This window comes from Cebidichthys violaceus, unplaced genomic scaffold (genome assembly GCF_023349555.1).
Source record: "Cebidichthys violaceus isolate CVI_PGR_0920_01 unplaced genomic scaffold, fCebVio1.0.p SCAF_19, whole genome shotgun sequence".
NCBI lineage: Eukaryota > Metazoa > Chordata > Actinopteri > Perciformes > Stichaeidae > Cebidichthys > Cebidichthys violaceus.
In genome coordinates this window covers 2,430,576-2,452,888 of record NW_027176361.1, presented here as the reverse complement: position 1 = coordinate 2,452,888, position 22,313 = coordinate 2,430,576, and the positions used below count along the sequence as shown (strand labels likewise).

The 22,313-nt window shown below is 39.9% G+C and overlaps 1 long non-coding RNA gene across 6 annotated transcripts; it reads left to right on the top strand.

The window, feature by feature from the left end:
- Window positions 1-422: 422 nt before the first annotated feature.
- On the top strand, window positions 423-7,432 carry LOC137874880 (uncharacterized). 6 transcript variants are annotated; one of them, XR_011103348.1, is made up of 7 exons: window positions 423-532; window positions 1,673-1,702; window positions 2,497-2,610; window positions 2,872-3,514; window positions 4,725-4,806; window positions 5,999-6,219; window positions 6,351-7,432. It is a non-coding gene; the product is annotated as an uncharacterized lncRNA (long non-coding RNA). The 6 variants fall into 6 exon arrangements; XR_011103347.1 differs by lacking the exon at window positions 423-532 and adding an exon at window positions 934-1,482; XR_011103349.1 differs by lacking the exon at window positions 423-532 and having other exon boundaries at window positions 1,652-1,702; window positions 6,351-6,446; window positions 6,550-7,432.
- Window positions 7,433-22,313: the final 14,881 nt, after the last annotated feature.

The window sequence follows — 22,313 nt, the reverse complement described above, 5'->3', positions numbered from 1 at the left end:
AATGGTCGGTTAACCTGACCAAGTTATTCTTTTCTTCGTCAAGCTGGCTAAGTTTATTAAGCATTAACACTTCATATTTGCCATTCCAGTACAGGTCCTTCCGCACAAACTTCACTGCCATCTTCTTCTTGGTTTCTAAGTTTAGGCACATGGCCACTCTCCCAAAAACACCCTCCCCCAGAAACTTCTCTATCTGATACTGACCGGATTTACCAGACAGAACTTGACCGTTTTCTATTTGAAAACATTCATCATCAGTATCTTTTGATTTTGAGGCCATTTCTTGTCTTTTAGTTGTTGTATTCATAATGTGAAAATATATCTGGATAATGGATTCTGTTCACCCTACAGGCTTAGACTTTTCAAATGCCTTTGATCTTTGATGGCTTTGATCTAGGAAGCTGCTGAAGTGACGTCACAAAGACACTGTTTGGCGAGACATACGTCATGACATCACGTTTAGAATGCGTTTGTCGCCATGACGTCCACATCTTCTCCACGTTTTCCCTTGTTGAGGTGACTCGGATAGAAGGTAAGTTTAGTGCTAAATTGTATTTTGTCTGTACAAATAATGTAGTATGTTAGATGTAAAATGATTCACCTGAATCGGTTACATTTTGTTAAGTATTAAGTTACTAGTTAAGTATTTAGTAAAGTGACTGAACTAAACCAGCTATTGTCGTGCTAATGTTAGCGCGTTTTAAATTAACAGTTAAGATTCATTTCGCTCGTTTTGTGAAAAATGCGTTATAGCTTTATTTTTAATCCACCGATGTGTTCGACTTCTAGTTACAGTAATAGACTAGAGATACTTTCGCCGGCAAGTAGCTATTAAAATGTCTATAACGTTAGTGCTCTGCTGCTATGCTAGTTAGCATATCGCTAGCGGGCCTGCAGCCTGACCTAAGGTTAAACATCAGACCAGCTGGTAGCTCGCTAGCAGACCGTAGATGTTTGCGGGCGGGACTGTCGTGCTTCAATGCTCTAACTGAAAGTTGTGTATGCATGTTGTGTACCGGTGTAGCTGCTTATTAGCACATTAGCGCAGAGATATTGAGCTGGTAAGGCTTACATTAGCTCGTTACCAAGAAGCTAATTACAGGGTCCGCGCGGTCACACTTTCTTGGACGACACCAGAACCTCAAGGTGATGTGGTAACGTTAGGTGAAATTGTGTCTTCGCTGCTTCAGAAAGCCTGACTTTACTGCCGCCACCTGCGTGGTTTCCAATGTAAACACAATGCCTCTCTCGTGCATGCGCGGAGGTATGTTGTGTCGCTTATTAGCACATTAGCGCAGAGATATTGAGCTGGTGAGGCGTACATTAGCTCGTTACCAAGAAGCTAATTACAGGGTCCGCGCGGTCACACTTGTTGGACTACCCCGGAACCTCACGGAGACGTGAAGGCTCAGTGACGGGGCTGCCTTCGTGTTTATGTTGGAGAAAGCGCCGCATGTATAAGTCACGGTGGCTAACGTTAAGGTAAGCGTGTTTGTGTCAACTGCTGCTAAGTCTTCTCACTCGGTCCTTACTCAAACCGTTACCGGGTGAGGTAGTGATGCAGTTAAACCGTACACAAGGCAAGCTTAACACTGAAAAGACAATGTTTAATATGAATGTGTTTTTAAATTCTCTTTGATTTTCCCCCCCTGACTGGTGGTGGTGACGTCAGGCCTGGACATAACTCATTGGACTACCAAAGGTAAGTTATACTCCTAGAATACAGTGCTATTGACAAGGCAGTAATGTGGCTCTATGTCATTGTAAGAACATTCCTAAATAATCCCCTATTCATTCTCTATGTACTGTATCTAATCTGTCTGTTTATTATTTATGTGTTTACTTACTTACTTACTTACCAAGATCAGTCTTGTACAGCCAGGGGGAGTATTTCCCCTCTGACAGCCAAGCTGGGTCAGAACCTGTGATCCGGTGGTGACTGGACTTTTCACTGCTTGTGGGGCAGGGCGTGCAGTACTTGGGCTCTTTTCTGTACTTGAGCAGGAGAGCTACTCCGGCTGTTACTCGCAGGAGAGCGAGTGTTACCATCTTCACCACCTGGGAGCGTTTAAAGAAAACAAAACAAAACCCTCAGATATTGTTTTCTGCTTCTCAGCTGGTTGACGCGACATATTTTCCGACGCGCGGCTCTCTGTCCGCTGGTGGGAGTGTGCGTGTTCTTGGTGAAAGCCTGTAAATGCTGACTGAAGTGGTCCCTTCACTGAAGTAGGACTTGTAAGATTATCAATGATGTGAATAGAAGGAGTTATTTTCAGTGTCTTTCCTACAGTGGCTCAACCCCATCTCATTATAATGTCTACACTCCACCGAGCTAAAACTAATGCATTCTAATACAACAGCCCTACAGCTGATTCTCCCTCATATTCTCCTGCTTCAGGGAAGTAGACGGCCCAATCAGAAATTGGTCAACGGTACTCCTAGAGGGGATTTGCCTCGCATGTTGAACCGTACTAATTGCTGGCGATCTCTTCTCAGACCGGCTGCTTTGACGCCTGCAAGACTCGAGGTGATTTTGGGAGAAAGCGACATTAAAAAACTGACAACAATGCTCTCAGGGGCAGACGGCCTGCACTGGTCCAGCCCAAAGAGGTAATCATGGTACTGACGTGAACAAAGTCTGTGTTTAGGTTTTGTTGAAGTGAGCTTTCAAGAATTGGTCATAATTACGTGTGGTTGAGATCAAGTATAATACTGTGCTCCCTGACAGGATTTCCATATTTGTTATCCTCTTTGGTGTGTTGACATGTTGGCCATTGTTCAGCTGTCCTTCAGTGGTTGAGGTTGTATAGAGGCCCAGGCCAGTTGCATTTCCATTCATTCAGGAAACCATATCCTCTGTCACTGTTTTAGATCACTGCAGAGTTCCAGAGGCTCATGGCTGTTCCTCTTGAGGAGAAGTTCATGCCCAGTTAGACCTGCACTCAAGTCAGCTAATCAGTCATCCGTGCCAAAGGAGCAGCGACTCGCCAGAAGACCGCTAGCATCATGGATGCTGTGGACCAGGCAGATCTGATTCATCAAAGGAGTCCTTGAGTTTCTAGCAGGGCTGGTTTGAAGCTACTCCATTGAGCTCACATCCTTTTTTTATATGAACCTCTGACGTGACGCATTTCTGTCTTTTGTCAAATATAGCGTAAGTTCAAAGGAGTTCAGCGGTGAGAGTAAGGACGTCTGTTTCAGAGATTAGTGAAAATAACATGAATCAAGATGATGTTTTCCCAGACTGGGGACGTTCATCTTTGGTGGGAGTGTGTCCTGAAAGCGCTCCTCATCTTCCTGACCGGAGACAACTGGCAGGTCTGCAGGCAGGATGGTGACCCGAGGCTCCGGGAGAAAACACAGACGGGAACGTCGAGAGCTGTGGTGCAGGGCTGAGGAGAGGGGACCCGGTTCAACGCCTCTGGAGTCTCAGCAGGTTTAGAAGGACGGGCCCCGGAGCTCCGCCTCCTCTTCTGGGCACGGTCTCCGGTAGCGGGGCCAAAGTCTGCACCTGGTGAGCAGCACATGAGAGGATGTTAAACTAAAACCTGTCTAATACTCTCTGGAGGGTTTACACTGTGAACTATTTGAATATGAGGATCCAAATGATCAAATCATTACATTATAGTCATTTAGCAGACACTTTTATCCAAAGAGACTTACAATAAGTGCATTCAACACTGGTAATCAAAAGAACTACAAAATACAAAATAAATATAATATACTGTCAGTCCACATATTACTAATATCCAAAGTACTAAAAAGCATGATACAACTTGATACAGTAACAACATATTGTCAGTACGTTTCCTATAAAATTTAACTTTTTCATATTTGCAGCATAATAACTTAATTTAGGGTTGGGCTTTTTATGTGCCACCACAGCAGTCTAACAACAACAGCCAGCCAGCTTTATTAACAATGAAATACATCAACATGTCAGGTACATCTATGGATGGTTTAGTACTGAACAGGCCCAGGGGCCAAAGAGTCAAGGGGCCTAACTTAAAAAATGGCACTTTAAAAAACTAAAAATCACAAAGACACACAAACTGATTAAAAACAGATGAAAAAACTTCTACAAATATACCATAAAAAGACAATAAATGACAGAAAATAGACACTTAATGAGCGCAAAGACATACAAAATAATATAAAATGGATGCAAAACAATCACAAAGAGATGCAAAAGTACTAAAAATAGATGCAAAATGACCTAAAACAGTGGCCCAAGATAAAGTATGTTTATTCACAAAAAATTGGAATATAAAACATGAAAGCATGAAATGATAGCACAGAAATTAAAACCCCCAAACGCACACATTTACACCTTTTGATATATCTGACATAATGTCTATGCAACCTATGTCTTTAACATAATATTGTTGTTAGATGTTAAAAAGGTCATATGACAAATCAAGTCTTTATTTTAGAAAAGAAATGAAGCAGCATTTTTAAAAACATGAAACTGAAAAACACATTAAATAAAGTTCCCTGTCAAGTGAACATTGTTTGGTAATTGGCATTACTTTATTACATGTGACTTTATGTGCGTGAGTTGTCAAAAAAATCTAAAATTACTTTAAGATACACTCACTTTGTGTGTGTGTGTGTGTGTGTGTGTGTGTGTGTGTGTGTGTGTGTGTGTGTGTGTGTGTTTTGCATGTTTCATAACCAGTAAGCATTGCTCATTCACTTTGATTTGCATTTGATCTCCTTCACAGATTTGGAATTGCACCACGCCACGGCTTTGCTCAAAGACACTTCAACACTGGCCGCTATTGAAACAGAAACTTTAAGTCCTCAGTAAGTATGAATCATTGTCATCATAAATCCTAAAATCACAGACTGCACACCAACACATTTCAGAGTCAATATTGATCAAATTTATTCATTGATTTAAAAACATATGTTTGTACTGGGAATGTATCTATCAGTACACTTAAAACTTTCATCAGATTATTTTGGGATTACACAATTTTCATATTAAACTTTTCTGCCAACAGATTGCCATAAACATACCAACATAGTAACTAAATAAACACCTTTGATTTATGATGTATGGTGATGACAAATAATATCCAGGTTTGCTGGTTTTTACATTTTCAAATATATTGAAGGATTATATGCTCATGTATGTCATGAAAACAATTCTTAAAACTATGTAGTTTGAATGCAAACAATTTGACATTTTGGAGAAAAAGGTTTTCATCAGACACAGAAAATAATAACTGTAAAGTGCATTGACAATAGAAGTACGTTGTGTATATATTCATAATCAATAATTCGGGTTTCAAGAAACATTTTTATTCACCAAGTGGATGTTTGACAGGATTCAAACGAGCTGTAACTTCAAACCGGTGCTTATTCAAATCAAACACCTGTCTGTCTCTGTGTGTGTCACTTGTTATTTTGATACCTAAACAGGCTGTAAGAAAGAACTTAGTCCTGTCATTTGCTGCTACATTTGGGTATTTTATATTTTATACAGCAATATGTTAATCACTGTGACTGTTTGGTTAATATTGCTTCTTTTGCTAGTCTAGATTGAGACATGTACAAACCAGGAGACTCAAAATGACCACGAAGAAAAATAAAAGTATCATAAAGAGACACAAAATTATTAAAAAGAGGCAAAATGCAGCTACAGTGAAATGACAAATGACAAACACAAGCAAACAAAAACTACAAAAAGATCAAAACAAATAGAAATGTCATTACAAAACTACAAAGAGACACAAAACGACTACAAAGAGATGCACAACTATGACAGCAATGGGCAAAACTACCACAAAGAGACACAAAATTATCACAAAGAGATAAGATCTATAGAAGATCAATTTTCCTCGGATAATAATCTAATCTGATCTTTGTCCTCATTTATTGCTGTTCTTACAACACAGCAGTTTTCCTGCCCTGTGTAGAAAGAGCAGAGGTAACACCAGGCTGCTGGGCAAAGCGAACCACGTTGTTGACATCCACACACTACACCTTTCAGACTCCAACAGATGTGATGGGGCAAAAAGAGCATTTTTAACTGCAGTCCCCCCAACCCTCAACAGCAGCACTCCCAGTATGGCCATGATGGTGTAGAACGCTCTCATCTTTGATCGGTCAACCCGTTGTCTGCCCTCACCCCCTGCCCCTGGTCCTGGACGAATCAGAACATAGAGAACAGAAAGACTGCAGAAGGAGATGACAATAAAGATGAAGGCTAAGGTACAATACGAGATGATGATGATGTTTAAATTGGTGTCCTCCACCAATAGGAAACCTATGTTTGCAAAGGACAGCAGCCAAACGCATCCGATGGAGATGTTTCTGATTCTGATCCCCTTCTCTTTCCTCAGGCCCAGGTAGGTGATGGGGTGAACGACAGCCAGGTAGCGCTCCACGCAGGTCAGAGTGTGAAAAAGCTGCTGTCCACATATGTTAACGGCGAAAAGGTACGTACCCACTATCAACATTACTGGGAGACGAGTGAGGACACCACAACAGCATATAGTGGACCCTACAATACTCATCAGCTCTATGACGACCATGTGGTAGGTAAAGATGTCGGAGTGGCTCAACGTTGTGCCGGAGCGTTGTTGCCGCCATGGTTTGAAACCCAGGTAGATGACGTAGATGCAGAGAGGGAGGACGAGGAGGATGCTGGTGACGGTGAAAGCAGTGATGCTGAAGGCGCCGGCTGTGGTGTTGTAGCAGTTCTGCAGGAAATTATAGAGGTTGACGGAAGAAGAGTTGGAAGGAGGACAAGAGGAGGAAGAGGAGTTGACTGACATGACTGTGGGCAAGAGGAAGGGAAAGAGTGAATAAGAGAGAAAGATGGGAGAGTGAAAAACAAGTGGAAATAGTGAAATGATGTAGATCATGACTGAGAATCTCAGCATCTCTTTGATGCTAAATGGTGATGCTAACATGCTAAAGTGCACACAATGGCTAAGCTAACATGCTACGTTGACACAATGCTAACATGCTGATGTTCAGCAGGATATGTTGGAATCTTGGAAATAAAATGAGTAGAATGGACATTCCAATTCAAATCAACGTAGCAGGACGGTCAGAGCGGCGGCCATTTCTATGTGTACTGTTGCCATTGTCAGAGTTGTAGCGGGCTAACTTCTGTATAAACTAAACTGACTTACGGCAAGTCATGGACTCACTGAAGTCAGGATTTACAGTAACGGCTAAAACAAGTGGAGTAGTAACGTTACCTAAAATAGAGAACCAGAGTAAATGAGTCAAATTTGAAAAACGAAATGCTTTATTCACGCACTCTTGTCACAGCGTAGGAAAGCACATTGGTATTGCCAGATGAGTGACAACTTTTGTTGGCTAATTTTCTGTAACCAGTGTACTTTAACCTTCTCGCAACTTTCCAACCCTGTCTCCAAGAAAGTACATTTAATGTATTATTTTTCCACTTGTGCTTCATGTGAATGTGGACTTTTTTTTATTTAACAATGATCTTTCCCTATAAACTAACCATGTTCTACCTGTGTCTGAACATATCATTAAATATAACTTTAATATTTGCTAGTTTATATAATTCTGTAAAATCTGATATTTTGGTCGACAATATATCAAATACACTGTCAGTACACATTTTACTAATATCTCAAGTCCAAAAGAACTTGTACTACTTGCCAGATACATTATCAACACATTGTCAATATGTTTCCTCTAAAACTTACATTTGATTTCATATTTTAGGCATATAAATGTAATTTTATGTTTTTATGTGCCATCACAGCAGTCTAATAACAGCCAAACTGCTTTTTTGGACAATGAAATACATCAACATGTCAGGTATGTCTCTGTAAAGATCAGTATAGAAGAGACCTACTGGGCAGAGACCCAGGGGACAAAGGGGTCAGGGGACCTAACTTACAAAATATTTCTGAAAAAAACACAAAATGATCACGAAGAGACTCAAAATGATTAAAAATAGATGCAAAAAAATCACAAAAAGATGCAAGCGTATAAAAAATAAATGCAAAAATGCTACAGAAGACTTTAAGGACTTAAGATGAAAAAAAAAATATATATACATACATACATACATACATACATACATACATACATACATACATACATACATACATACATTACATCTATCATAAACTCATTCAAATACACTCACTTTATCCGCAGTTTTTAGATTCTGATCTTCTGTCCGCTGTGTCTCTGGACTGTGAACTAGAGTGTTGTCCATAAATACAGTAGAAGCGTGTGTGTGCGCGCGCGCGCGTGTGCGCGTGTGTATGTGTGCGCGCGTGTGCGCGTGCGTATGTGTGTGCGCGCGTGTGTGTGTGTGTTTTGCATATTATATAACCCCAAGACTTGCTCATCCAATTTGCATTGCTTTTGATTTGCAGCATTAGGTAGCAGTTTATCATGTGTCTCCTTCACCGATGCAGAATAGCACCACGTCACTGCCTTGCTCAAAGACACTTGTTATTGAAACATGAACTATAGGACCTCAGTAAGAAAACATCACAGTAATCATGAACACAGACTGCCCACCAACACTTTTGAGACTCAATATTGATTACATTTATTCAGTCGTATATAAACATATACATATATGTCGGGAATGCATTCATCAGTGCACATAAAGATTTCATTTTTAAATATGCATTTCTCATATTGAACTTTTCTGCCAACAGAGCGCCAGAAACATGCAAGCAGACAAACCAACATAGTAAATTTATAAAGAGCTTTGATTTATTATGTATGGTGATGACAAAGAATCTACAGGTTTGCTGGTTTATACATTTTTAAATAAACTGAAGGATTACATGCATCTATGTGTTAAATGTTTTAAAACTAGGTTGTTTTAAATGCCGAAATTTGACACTTTGGAGAACAATGGTTTTCATCAAACATAGACGACAACGAGTGCATTAAAAACAGATGTACATTGTGTATTTCTTTATAATAAATAATTCTGTTTTTAAGAGATGTGCTTATTAACCTCATCATTCACCAAGTGGATGTTTGACAGGATTCAAATGAGCTGTAACTTAAAACCAGTACTTATTCAAATCAAACACCTGTCTGTCTCTGTGTGTGTTGCTTGTTATTATGATACCTAAACAGGCTGTAAGAAAGACATACATGTGGGTATTTTATGTTTCATACAGCAATTTGTCAATCGCCTTAACTATTTGGTTATTCTCCAAATTTTGCTATTTTGATTGTTACAGTAATTTTCTGATATTGTTTTTTCAAAAGACATAAACACAATCGCAACCATTCATATGAGATAAAACCTTATTACACTGTGTGTACAAGTTTAATGAGAGTAAAGGTTTCTGTGAGGAACTTTGAAGTGGTTATGAAACTGGCCGTAATGCTGGGCCCGCCGGAGGGAAGGACCAGAACCAGGACTGAGAGGGGCAGACTGTCAGACCCTGCTGCATTAAAATTAGAGGTTTTCTGAAGGGAATATGGTGCTCAGAGACACTACAGCTTTAGTCCACGGGCACCGTCAAAATCAACGCAACATTAAAGTTCCTCCTATAACTTTAACTAAAGAGAATATATCCAAACTTAGGATGCTCTGCTCTGATCCTTGTCCTGATTCGTTGCTGTTCTTACAACACAGCAGTTTTCCTGCCCTGTGCAGAAAGAGCAGAAGTAACACCAGACTGCTGGGCAAAGAGAACCACAATCCGGACAACAAAACATCACACCTGACACGCTCGCTCACTTCCAAGGAGTCAAAAACTGAAAGAACAATCAGGTGTCCCCCAAACCGGAACAAATGAGCTCCCAATATGGCCGTGATGATGTGAAACGCTCTCATCTTGGACTGGTCGACCCGCTCGCCGACACCGCCCCCTTCCCCCGGCCCCGGACGAATCAGAGCGCGGAGAACCGAGAGGCTGCAGAAAGAGATGACAGCCATGGAGAAAACCGAGATACAAAAAAATGGGATGGAGCTGTTCCCCTTGGTTAGGCCAAGCAGTCCAAAAAAAAACATCCAAATGCACCCGATGGTGACGTTCCTGATTCTGACGCCGCCCCTCTCCCTCAGCCTCAGGTAGCTGATTGGATGAACAACAGCCAGGTAGCGCTCCGCACAGGTGAGGATGTGAAAGGGAATCTGCCCGTTTATGGAGACTGAGAGAACATACATGCTCGTCATCAACAACCATGGCACATCGACCCAGGCGGCGCAACAGTAGAGGGCACACCCAAAGACGCCGATCAACTCCATGGCGACCATGTGGTAGGTGAAAATGTCACAGTGGCTCGCGGCCGCGGTGCGCTGACACCGCCATCGTTGGACACCCAGGGAGAGGACGAGGATGCAGAGAGGGAGGAGCAGGAGGATGTTGGTGATGGAGAAGGCTGTGAAGTTGAGAAAGCTGGATCTGTATTTGAAGCAGAAGAAGTCAGGATGGACGGAGGAATTGGAGGAGGAGAGGTCAGGGGGGAGAAGGGAGGCGTTAAAGGAGGACGAGGAGTTGGAGGACATAACTGTTGGTGTGATGAGGAGAGGAGGAAATGGTAACAGAAAATCAGATGGTGGATAAGGAGAGAGGACGAAATAGATGAGCAATGCATTGCGACAGCTCAACGTGAAAACGTTTTTCCTGCTGCCAAGTCATAATAGTGTAATATTGTGATTTTTCTTTCTTTTGCAGACTCAAACACTAAGCTTAAAGAACAGGCTCTTACTTTTCAGTCGCGTTTCTTCTTGATCTTCTGTCTGCCGGATCTCCAGACTGGACTGCAGAGCTGCTATCGCCACTCAATATATATCAATGCTTGCGTGCGAGCGCATCAGCGTTTTTTTTATTTTTTTTATTAGGTTTCCGTATGTGATGATGGACTTTCTTTTGCATGTCACCTAAAGGTATCATATTTATGCATTGAAACGTTATACTCTGAATCTCAGTAGGCAAATGTTCCGTTCTGCTTTTCCTTCCAGAGGCTGTATGATTGTATGATATTCAAAAGCACATCATCAGAGACTTTGACTAAACACAATGACGCTTCAAAGATAGTCCTCTTTATTTAATGAAAGCAGACAATTTTACATTAAAAGTTCCACTCTATAACATTTACAAACACTATCAGTGTGTGTTAGCAGCACTTCAGTTTTGTTTCGTCTTTCTACAAGCAAAATCATGGAAAAGGGCTATAATCATTTAAAGGGGACATATCATGCTCATTTTCAGGTTCATAGTAGTTTTTTGGTTTTCTACTAGAACATGGTTACATTTTCTGATTTAGCAAGCCCATAAAAAAACTAACTGGACTGTTTTATATCACAGTTTGTGGGTTGGTAACCACTCCAGATACCCAGATGTTAGTGAAAAGGCGAGTTTATCATGATATGTCCACTTTAAGTACACAGCTGCTATCTTTAAGCGGTTGTCCATGCGACATATCTTTGGAAAGCTAAAAGCACGTACAATCAACGCCTTTGTCAAACCACCAACAAGCAAACAAACCTCTATAAGATAGAAGCAACTCCCCTATGAAGCCGCATTGGTACTCTACAGATTGATACCATCCAACAAAACAGGTCCTGTTACATTGGCAAAGGTCCATGTGATCCAATCCAGTAAATATTTTTTTTTTCAAAACATATATCAATGAATACCCACAGAGTTCATTTCTAATTAAAAAAATTAGCTGGCAGATGTGCAAATCTCTCTTTAGGCGCATTCCTCCAAAGTCTTTGAGGGTTTAGGGCTGTCCCACTGCCAAATCATTGAGTCTCTCGTATATGTTTTGAGCCCTTTATGCAGACTATCCTTAAATTTGAATTTTGCAGACTTTACCTGAGGGTGGTGAAGTTTAACACATGAACATTAAAGATTTAAGATGGTACATAAAACGCATGCAACCAGAGATGCAAGCAGAGGCATAATGATTTTTTTACAATTATTTCTAGTCTCATAAGGAAAGCGCCTCGAAGCCGTTCAAATCAGCGCAAAGACAATGCCAATGGAAAGTCAATTCAGCCCCTTCTTTGTGGTGTGCATGCAAATTTTTAACTTTGATACGGTTACAGCTTAAATTTCGACCACTTGCAATGGGTGGATGAGGAGGTGGATGGGTCCAACAATGGGTTGTTTTTTTGGAGTGACACGTTGGTGACGTTTGTCCCTAAACCCTAACTAAGTTGTTTCTTGCCCAGAACCTAACTTTCGTTCTGTAGAGTAATGTCCTCCCAAAGAGGAAATTGTGCCATGTGCCACGAAAGAAAGAACGATATGTTGCTTCTGTGGGTAGACTTCAATCAAAAACTTGGACCAATGGACCAATGTGACGTTGGTAACCAAGAGTCATTTTGGTGTCTCCAAATGGCCTATTTAGGAAAATGCCATCCTCTACCCTTTCAGAATTTCTAAAAGTTTCAAAATTTAACTTGGACTAGATAAGGCTTCATGCTGTGTTTTCCGGCAAGTAAGTGACATTGTCATCTGCAAACATTTGTTTTCAAAATTAAATAAAACCCCTCTTCTACACCCTCTCTGTGTGTGTTAACACTTCTATTACTCAATGGGACAAAAAAAACACCTTTCCAAAAAGTACAAAAACTATGCATGTCCTTATAATGGTTCAAGAACAGCTTTCTAATTACTTTGGGCATGTCTTGGGTGTTTTAAGCTAAGTTTATAGGAATGGTAAGAGGTTAAAACCATACAGTGAACAATTAGATATGCAAATTCTCCATTAAAGGTCAACAAAAGGAAATAATTAGGATGTTCTACTCTCATCCTTGCAAAACAACTTGGAAAAAAAAGGGGCAAAACCAGCACAAAGAGACAGAAAATGACCACAAAGAGATACAATCTATAGAAGATGCATCTCCCAAGAATAGGAATCTAGTCTGATCCTTGTCCTGATTTGTTGCTGTTCTTACAACACAGTCGTTTTCCTGCCCTGTGTAGAAACAGCAGAGGTAACACCAGGCTGCTGGGCAGACAGAACCAGAGTGCAACGCCGAGCACCACACAACCATCTCCACTCGCCCTAATGACCAAAGTGAAGATGGCCATGCAAACCATAAGCCCGGAAAACCTCAACAGCAGCACTCCCATTATGGCCATGATGGTGTGAAACGCCCTCTGCTTTGATTGGTCCACCCTCTCTTTGACCCCGGTCCTCTCTCCCGGCGGTCGGCGTGTGAGAGCGCGGAGGACGGAGAGGCTGCAGAAGGAGCTGACCAACAAGGAAAAAGCAAAGAGGCAGAAAAACGGGAGGACGGGGACATCAGGTAAGTTCACATACGTAAGTCCCATCCACCCAACACACATCAGCCAAACACATCCGACGCTGATATTTCTGATCCTCACTCCGCCGGTCTGCCTCAGGCCCAGGTAGGTGACGGGGTGAACAACAGCCAGGTAGCGCTCCACACAGGCCAGGCAGTGAAACAGAGCCTGTCCAGGTAAGATGACAGTGAAACCAAAATACCCAAACACCTGCATAAGCCAATTGCTCACATAGATGCCAATGCTGAACACGAGAGTTCCAATCAGGGAGTAAATCTCCATGGCCACCATGTGGTAGGTGAAGACGTCGATGTGGCTCGTCGCCGTGGTCACGGAGGCGGTGCGCTGCCGCCTCCGCCTTTGGAATCCTACGTAGATGACCAGGGTGGAGAGAGGGAGGAGGAAGAGGGCGCTGGTGGCGGCAAAGGCTGAGAACATGTGGGAGCCAGTGGTGGAGTTGGAGCACACTAACTCGGGTTTCGAGGCGTTGAGGGAGGAGGACGAGTCAACAGACATTTTTGATCGCTGGAGACGTCTGAAGGAAGAAGAGAAACAACTGACATGAGAGAAGATTAAGGCAGGGAATGATCTTTGAAGGCTTTCAATCAAGATGGAAGACTTTTATGTTTGCTGCTGCCTTCAGCTGAACCACATTCAAGGATATTAATCAATTTCCTGCATTTCTGCATTTTACTATTGTATTTTATTTCGTACACTGCTTTTTAGTGTTTTAATGACTGTTTTTATTTGTTTTTTAAATCTCCTTTTCTTTTGCCTTATGTTTTGATGCTTTTAATGGTTTTATGTGAAGCACTTTGAATTACCTTGTTGAAATGTGCTGTACAAATATGCCTTGCCTTGCCTATAAAAATATATATTTTTTGAACTGCTGTCTTTGTCATAAATATGTTAGCACAGAACGTGAATTTTACGCAGAACAATGTGACGTAAAGTTTTTTTTCTTGCAATTTTTCCTGGTATCTGTAACCGTCTCCCTCTTCGTCACAAAAGTCCAAATTTATTGAAGATAGATGTAATTGTTTTCAAAATTCAAAAAGCTGGAAAGGAGGACTGACCACAGGCCAAAAGGGGCCAGAGGCGCTTATCGGATTTCAACCAATCACTGAGCTGATACATGACTTTTCATACACATTAAGAAGACAAAAGACCGTGATCGTCCGTAGACCTTCAGATCCGGTATGGACGGATCCGGACAGTTAACTGGGAACGCCGGTCTGTCGGATCGAAAGCATCGGATCTCTGTTCTATGGAACATATAGCTATTAATAGTGTGATTCGGTTTGTACATTTACATAACCTCGATAACACAAAATTATGTTTTCCCCAAATTTTTAGGGCGATAACTTCATAGAATTTGATGGCAGACATTCGAAGCTTCATACGAAAACCTTAATTAAAGCTTTAAATGTAAAAAAAAAAAAATAATAATAATAATTAAAATAAACATTTGGGGAATGAGGAGAGACCAGTGTGTGTTTTATTTTTGGGGTCTAAAAACTAAAATTATGAAGAACAAAAGTAAAAAAAAAATGTTTTTGCACATTCGAGAATTATGAAAGATAAGTAAACGACGTCTTCATCATCTTGATGTTATTTAATCAAACAAGTTATGTTGTTCTTCCTCCAAAGGGGGGAAATGACAGAAACAAGTAAGTAATCTTTTTCTGTATTAAAAGTAACCGAACTGAAGGGAAAACACAGTAAGTTTACTGTGTTTCACAAAGTCCTCATAAACCATATACGTCCACCTTCAGGTGGCAGAGCCCTTTACTGGCCGAGAGAATTATGACTCTTTGGATTAGGTTCATTTTACAATTAGAGAGTGCTGCAGGAATGAGTTTCAAAAAAGTACATTTTAAAGTTTGAATTAAAACAGATAATATGCCATGTGACCTCGTATGAGGGGCCTTGATTGGCTCGATAAACACAGATCAATTAATCGTACACGTTGAGTGACATGGTGACTTTTTATAACTTCTCAAACTAGTAATTAAATGTGTTTATGTTCATTAAAAGAGACCAACCTTGACAGGAGGACTTGTTTCTGAGCTGCTGCACACAGGTGTCCGTCAGAAGAGAGATGTGTGTGTGTGTGTGTGTGTGTGTGTGTGTGTGTGTGTGTGTGTGTGTGTGTGTGTGTGTGTGTGTAACAGGTCATGTTGACAGGACGTGTGTGTATTTGCATGTTACAAAACCAGTGATAATCGCTTCTCCTTCAGTCTCCTCACGCTGTAGGGAAATGTTCTTTCCATGTTCTTTCCAGCTGCATGTTGACACAGAGCTCGTGTCGGGGTCATCTTGATGTCCACTTTTAAATTAATTAAAGACATTTACTTGCAGTGGAATATGTCCACAGTGTGGTATTAGTACTTGTACTTCAGTAAAGGGTCTGATCACGTCTTCCGTCACTGATTATCGATGTGTGACAGCGTTGGTGTTAACCTAATGTTAATATTAAATGATCCTCTTAAAGTGAACTGTTAAGAGGAGACCCGATGTTAAAAACAAATCGATATCCTCATGAAACTTCCCCAGTTGATCGCTTACATTGAGACGGTATTTTTGTGTTTTTATAAGTTTCTGAAATGTTACGTTTAAATATGCAAATGAGGCATTATTTTTGATTAAATTCATGCAAATGTTCTGAACATGAATCTGAGCATTGGATAAAGACAGGTTCAACATGATTGTTTCATGTTGATGACATGTTAGAATCACTCCATAGATCAGAAAATACTGTCAGTTACTGTAAAATAAATAAAATTGTGTTTTTAGTAATAAAATGTTCTATAAATCAGGCTACGAATGTATTTATTTAATTAAATTGACTTTCATTTATTTATTTTTGATTGATTTTATTCTTAGGTATATTTATTCAGTATTTATACTGTGTATTCATTTATGCATTATTGTTCCCTTATTTATTCACCCAAACGTATTTATTTCTGTGTTCTTTTATTTATACGTTTCTTGATAAATGCATTTCTGGCTCATTATGCAAATGAGGGGGCTGTCATTCGCATCTTTTTTTCACCTACTGGTCGATCGACAGGGACGCCAACTAGTACCGTCTGCTCCAATATGAAACATGAATTCATTCGTTCAACAGCTTCGCTGATCGGCCGTCACCGTCTGAAGCCTGAGATCTCAAACAAATCCACGAGTGATTCATTTGATCTGACATTCGTGTCCGTTTCCAATTTCATAATACACAGATGCAAATGTATCATCCATTGAAATGAACAGACATGAAATCTCTCTAATGTGTATTCAAATCAAACGACTTCGTCCTGCAGATTAACAGCAGAGTTATGTTACATTTGAACTATATGATGTTGATGAATACAAAACACTTTATTATACACGTTTAAGACCTGCTACAAACGTGTAGTACTTCACAAAGGCCACTAGGCGGCAGCACTCATCTCTGAGTGAAGTCTGAATCATTTCCTCTAATAATTAATCTCTTTCTTATAATATCTGTAGGATATCAATACAAGTTTGTTTCCATATCACACCTGTGTGTGTTTTAACAACACTGTGAAGGAGGTTCTGTGTACTCGTCATGAGGAGTACTACTCATCCTGTCATACTTATACTTTGACTTCTGTGGCTCTGGAGAACGACAGCTGCCTTTGCTCTACTGAATTGCATTGTGGGAAATGTAGGACACAGCAGTCAAAACAGTTGATAAATGTGTCTTTTTCAGCACTCTTGCACACACACACACACACACTCGGTGGAAAGTAAGTACATTTACTCAAGTACTGCACAAAAGCATAATTTTAAGGTACTTTACTTGTGTATTTCCATTTACTGCTACTTAATACTTCTACTCCATTACATCTCAGAGGGTATATTGTACTTTTTACTGCTCTACAAACTCAGAATACACAACACAATGAACACATTATTATCATAAGGACTTTATTGATGACATTAATGCATCATTAACTGTAATCCAATAATAAAACATATTCTGAAATGAGACATTCTGCCCAAAAACACAATATGTTCTTGTATTGGTAACGTGATATATGTGTCATCGTTATTCCTTCCCGGTTTGTTCATTCATTATTTATAGAGATCTTTACAGTATGTATCTCAACGTCATGCTTTTCCATCAGGCTCTGGTGTTCGTATCACTTCTTATACACTCTATATTCATACTTTGTCATATTTTTTAATACATTCATCTTATCTCGCATCCGAAATCCCCTCTGTGAAAAACCCAATATGTGATCTGAAATATCAAGAAACCAGAATTCTGAGCCTATATCTTGATATACAATGTAGATAGATAGATAGATAGAGAGAGAGAGAGAGAGAGAGAGAGAGATAGATACTAACTTTATTGATCCCGCGAGGGGAAATTATTTTGTTACAAGCAGCAATAGGTTACAGGTATAAAAATCTTAATATTATATATAAAGAAAAAGAAAAATACAAGAAAAATACACGTCACAATACACAATATATACAATTATGATAGAGTAAAGATGTTATATAAAAAATGCACACTATATACACAGTGAATAGAACAACAGAATAATATTAAATCAACTTAATAAACAGTGATTTGGCCCGAGCTGATTTGTTATAGAGTCTTACATGTAAATGTCTGAGACAAAGTTAGTATTGACCTGAATACGTTTATTGTTGATGTCTATTATTACATTGCAGTGGCTTGTTTCTAAAAGGGGAAACACACCGTGTGGCACAATGTGCTGAATCACGTCAGCGCGTGGAGCACCCGCAAATAAAAGCGCTCGAGGCGTTGCGCGCACACACAGGACACACAGCTCGCTGCTCTACAAAGACGTAAGTAACCCAAATACAGTGTGTTGTTGTTATTATTGTTATTGTTGTGTAGATGAACTCTGAGGAGTCACCAGGATTTAGATCTTCAGACTTCTTATTGCTTTGATGATTCTAATAATAATAATAGTGCTGCGCAGTTTTCCTCTCTTAGGACAGAGGAAGTCTTCTTTAAACCAGAACAATAACGCACATATTCTACATTGTGTTTTAAACGCAACTGTATGTGGCTCGAGACAAAGCTAGATTATTAGTGGAGCGAGAGGTGGAAGAAGTATTCGGATTACTGAAGTAAAAGTACTTTACATTGAAAATGCACGTTTATTATGTACTTGTATATATACGCAGAAAAGAGTTCATGGAGTATATTTAGTGATACACTGTGTATGTATACTAGTGTATATTATGTGGAGCTTATGTTTGTCTCACTGTGAGCAGAACAAAAACAAACGGACTCCATGAATCGCGGGGTGGAGACTCTTAGCTTTCACTTTGTGAATGGGGCGGAGCTTTGAACCTTTGGACTATTTTCAGAGCAGGTTTACTTCACTCTGGAAGAAGTTGAACCACAACGAAGCTACAGGACATCTAGTTTAGTTAACTACCTGTTAGTTCTCTTTTTCTTTCTTTTACTTAGTCAACATAAAAGTAAAATTGTAGATTTACATGCCAGCAAAAAACAACAACACTCAATTGAGTTTATTGCGAAATGGTGCCACTTCACATTCACAGAGCATACATCAACTCAAATAAAAAAAATAAATGAAAAAACATGAAATAATAATAACTTTATTTATATAAAAACAGAGTTCACAACAACAACAGAAAGCTCAACAGTGAGGCCAACAAAGCAACACAACCAAGGTAAGAATCAACAAATAACAGTAAAACGGTAAAGTGATGACATCACATAAAAGCCAGTCAGTGAGACATTTTGGGGGGTCTCTACAGCGTTGACGGTGTTGCCATGGGGTTCTAGTTAGAGGACAGTGATGCAGGATTCATGCGTGAGGGTGACTAATACACTTAACAAAGACAGGCATGAGGCCCACGAGACGTCCCTCCCTCCAGTAATGCTCTGCTCCTGAAGAACCCCGAGGTGTATATATATACGATATATATATGTATATAGTCCCTCCAATGTGTTCTGGATCAAACCCGGGACCTCTTACCAGTTGGACCTGATCAGATGCCTGAACCACCTCAGCTGGCCTCAGAGAACCGCGATATAGAGATATGACAATGACTTCTATCGGGATAGAAGCTTCACATCTGAGGTGAAATGAAAGAAATGTAAACAGGTTCAGGATGTAACCAGAAAGCAGTTCAGACTTGGGGAGGAGTTCGTGATTCCCTGGAACAGCTGAACAACACGGAGCACAAACACATCAACAGGTCAGACTTTATCATTGTGAAACTTGCAGTGTGTTCAGCCTTCACTGTTTATTTCACCTGTTTCTGTGTTGCAGCCTTTCCACATCTGGAAATGCGAAATACTGTGAATATTTCGTCAACACTTTTCAATAAATGTTGGAATAGATTTGCGCTTTTAAAAAGATTTATCAATGAATACATACAGAAATAAATGATCAAGCACTTTAGAATATTATTTTATAATTTGGTGTTTTTATTTGTATTTTGATTAATTATTTTATTTATTTCTCTATGTCCGCTTATTTTTTATTTACATTTGTATTCTTTTATTTATTTCTCTTTCTACGTCCTTAATTTTTTTCTTTTTCTTATATAATCTTTTATATCTTTTTCTTTATTTATTATTTTTAAAATTGACCTTTTTATTCTTTCATTTATTACTAGTTACAAATCTACATTCATTTTCTTATTCTTTACAGACTTATTCTTTGTTATGGCACTCCTATGACTCTAAAGTTGAGCTCTCCGTCGTTCGCTTCAGTGCATTCAAGAGAATATGGATTAAATAAGACTGGAGATGGAAGTTTGCTACTGAGCATGTGCAGCCCTCACCAGAGACAGGAAGGAATTGAGATGGCTCACTCCTTAGCTACATCCATCATCAGCCCCGGAAAAAAAAAAACAATGTTTTTAATTCAGAATGTTGTTGATTAAGACTTTTGAAAAGAAAATGTTGCAACGCAGTCTGATGGGGTGTAAGATATGAATAAACACTGCAACAGGACATAAACGTAGACATGTTTGAAATCTTGAACCTCTTGAACCCTAACCCTATTTTTTACTAAAAATTGTTTATCTCTGCAACTACAAGGTGTATTTGAATAACTTTGGTGTTATAATAAAGGGAACACTTGTGAGATGTGTTCAGATGTGTAAATATTAGTATATATGTTACTGGTTAAGAGTAAATGAAGATGGCACACAGCACAAATTGAACATTTTCAGATTCGCCTGAAAGAAAAAAGCAGTTCCAGGATTATTATTTCTTTGGAATGATGTAGCTGCAGGTCTAAACCTCTCCCAAATCATAGCACAATATGTGAACAGTCTCTCTGCAAAGTTTGACTTTGATAAAGTGAAGCAGAACAAAATTAGAGCGGTTTTAGTACAGAGAGTCCGCTCTGAGGCCTCTCTGAGTCACTCTGTTAACTCAAATTGTTTTCAGATTCCAGCCTCCCTCCTCTACGCAGAGCTCTGTCTCTGTGACCCATTGGTTGATTTCAGTGATTGACACCTCTTTTGATGCGTTAGAGCCAATATAATTGAGCTATACACGCGTGGAAATTAATGACAGCACTGTTAGCCAATCAGAATCGAAACAAGGCGCCGTCTACCGTGAAGCGTAAAATCCAATACACTGAAAGTCAAATCGTCACCCCTGGTCTGAACATGCCGGGAGAAATGTTTTTTTTCCGTCTAAACTTCAAAAGGTAAGGAGAATTTGCTGATCATCAGCGATAAAGTGATTCATGTTGCTGGTGTTTGTTGGCTCATATCTCGGTGATGCTTTTGTGGAAAGAAATGTGAAGCATATATATGAAATCTGTGTGGAAATGGCTTGCTTTCTGGCATCTCGGTTTCTTTGTTAGCACGTAGCTTCCATCGCTAGCTCCTGGAATGTGCTGGGTGTGCTAACTCCTGGCGAATTATATTTTGGTCATTCTTTTAGTTGGCTGTTTGAGTTGTGTTTGGAGCATGTAAAAATGGCTTGCATAGTCTTGTAGCCCAGGCTCTGCTGTTCAACCAGAAGTATAACATCATTATATTTGTTATTTATAAGTGCATTCTTATTTACTCTCTACGCTAAACTCTGTACGCTAAAACAAGTTTTAAGTTGTTCGGATGAGCGGTTTTCGAGAAAGTTGAGCAGCAACACCTTATGCCAAGATGGCCGATCAGTTCACAACAGGCGTGTTTTCAACGGGCTCTTCACTAATATATGTTCATCTTTTGAAATTCAAACAGAAACTGACTGAAGAGACAGACTGGAGATGCTCTCTCTTATTCCTGTAACAACTGAACTGTGATGTGATGTCTTTGTGGCTCATCTCCAGAGAGAAGATGATCTGCAGCATCCTGCTGCTCGTCACACTGACCTCCTGTTTCTGTGGTTAGTTTACAGCTTCACTTTGTTCTCCACAAATCCGCTTTAGAGACAGAGACAGCCGTGGCTGGGGGTATTGTGTTTTTTGGTTGCGTTATTGTGAAGCCCACTGCATTTCTTGACAAGACCTGCCCTGCGTAGAAGGTTGAGGCAGAGACGATTGGTCAAGGTTAGGCATTGACCTCCAGTATAGCCTATTGGTCGAGGGTAGAGGACCTCGACAAATCAGGTTACAGGTGCCTCACATGGCACATCCTGGCGCTTCAATGCTGCAGAGGGCGGGTCTTGGCAAGAAAAGCAGTGGAACTCTTTAAGAAAAGGTCCATTCTTGTGAACGTGATACCTCAGGAAACACCTTGATGAAATTTCTTCAAATTTGGCACAAACGTTCACTGGGACTCATTCAATCATTCATTCATTCATTTATTAACCAGGGACAGTGCACATTAATCAACAGTTTAGTTTCCACCTCAATGTAAATGGGCCAGAGTTAGCTAGAGAGCTCATCTTCTTCTGAGTCCCCTGGGCAGGTTACTACAATGTCGTGGCCTTATATAGGTGCAAGCCCATGTAGAACCTTAAAGACGGGGCAAGCATCTGAAAATCAAAATAATTGATAATAAAAATATTTAAAACTATCCAAATTAAATAGATTGCCCTTTGGAACTGTATGGCAATGGTGACAGCAAATG